General features: G+C 46.1%; 1 pseudogene across 1 annotated transcript; it reads right to left on the reverse strand.

Annotated features, from left to right (window-relative positions):
* Positions 1–874: 874 nt before the first annotated feature.
* On the reverse strand, positions 875–1,165 carry LOC308276150 (protein FAM32A-like; annotated as a pseudogene). The gene has a single exon. The product of its transcript is annotated as a protein FAM32A-like (transcript).
* Positions 1,166–1,831: the final 666 nt, after the last annotated feature.

Below are 1,831 nucleotides of genomic sequence, written 5' to 3' on the forward strand. Positions count from 1 at the left end.
AGTTTCCACTGAGCTACTGCTTTTTGAAGGTAAAATGCTTCCTCCAACTCTGATAGGAGAAAAAAGGCAACTAGTAAGGGGCCAAGCGAGGCCTTCCCTGAAGGTGCTCACAGGGAAAGAGGCCGCTGCTCTGTTATTTGAGCTGAGACCTAAGGTCCAAGACGCTACTCTGAGACCCACCGCGACTTTCTCATTGTCCTTTATCATTTTTCAATATTTGTTTCTTCTTCTTGAAAGTAAAATTACACATATGCCATTTAAGATAGCATCTCCTCCCAAAATTCTGATTCTAGGATAAGTTTACAACCATTTCACTTCACATCCTAGTAATACTTTTTTATGAACACAAAAATGGTATCTTAAATTACTGAATTATAGGCATATTTGTTTTCTTTACATGCAAAAGAAGAGGCTACTAGACACAAACATGATATTTCCTTTTCCTTTTTATTGTGGTGCTGGGGGTGGAACCCAGGGGCTTTTCTACCTCCGGACTACACTCCCAGACCTATTTTATACTTTATTTGGAAACAGGGTCTCACTAAGTTGCTGAGAGCCTCATGAAGTAGCTGAGGCTGGCTTCGAATCTGGAGATCCTCCTTGTCTCAGCCTCCCAAGTGCGGGGATGACACACGTGCACCACCACACTCAGCCTGAGAATATTTCCTTTTTTTTTTTTAATAACTCGTCTTTGCCTTATTGTGTAGTTTATACCTGGCAGCTGCAAATCCACCAGCTGATTCCTCTCTTCTGACTTTGCTCTTTTGGTACCAATGCCAACAGAGTCTCTGCCAACAGCATAAGCAGTTGGGTTCTCTTGTGGCACAGAGAGGCCCCAAAGATCCTGGCTCTCCAAGTTTCGTATAACTGCCCCTCATTCTCTGTACTGCTGAAGTCCTCCGCTCTGCTTGTGGGTTTTGGATGTTTCTTCAGAATCCTTTCCATTTGCCGCTTCTCCTGCATCTTCTCGAAGGCCGCCTGGGCCGGGTGCGCTTGTCCAGACAGCGCCGCTTCTCCTCCTCCTCCTCCTTTTTGCTTGTCCCCATCGCTTCCGCAGTGTCGCCTTGTCTTTGTCCTTCTTTTTCTTCTTCCGCTTGGTCACGCCGAGCTCGGCGACGCCTTTCAGCTTCAGGGGTCCCTTCTGGACCTGTTCGTAGGCCTCCATGATGCCCGACGGCTGGTCTGCTGAGTATTTCCTTCTTAAAGACTGTCAGGCGTGGTGATGCACACCTGTAATGCTAGCACTTGGGAGGCTGAGACAGAAGGATCATATAGGTTCAAAGCCAGCCTCAGCTACCTAATGAGGCTCTCAGCAACTTTTTGTTTTTTGTTTGGAAACTGAGAACCGTTTCCAAACAAAATATAAACTAGGTCTGGGAGTGCAGCCCAAGGGTAGAAACCCCTGGGGTTCAATCCCCAGTACCACAAAAAAAAAAAAAAAAAAAAGAAAAGAAATAAGACAGACAGACAGACAAGACCAAACTGGGCATGGTGGTGTATGTAGGCTTGTAATCCCAGCATTCAGGAGGATGAGACAGGAGGATTGTGGTTCATGGACAGCCTCAGCCCCTTAGTGAGGCCCTCCACAACTTAATGAGACCCTGTTTCAAAATAAAGAATAAAAAATAGGGCTGGGGGTGAAGCTTAGAGGTCGATTCAATCCCCAGTACCGTAAAAGAAAAGACCAAGCAGCTTAATTTCCTCATACTTGAAAAGGGATTTTGAGGAGACGGGAAAGGCCTCAAAATGGAGGGCCACGCTCTTAGGTGTTAACCAGATCCTCCTGCTCACCACTAAATGGAGGGCCACGCTCTTAGGTATTAACCAGATC

Source organism: Muscardinus avellanarius (assembly GCF_963383645.1).
Source record: "Muscardinus avellanarius genome assembly, chromosome: 17".
NCBI lineage: Eukaryota > Metazoa > Chordata > Mammalia > Rodentia > Gliridae > Muscardinus > Muscardinus avellanarius.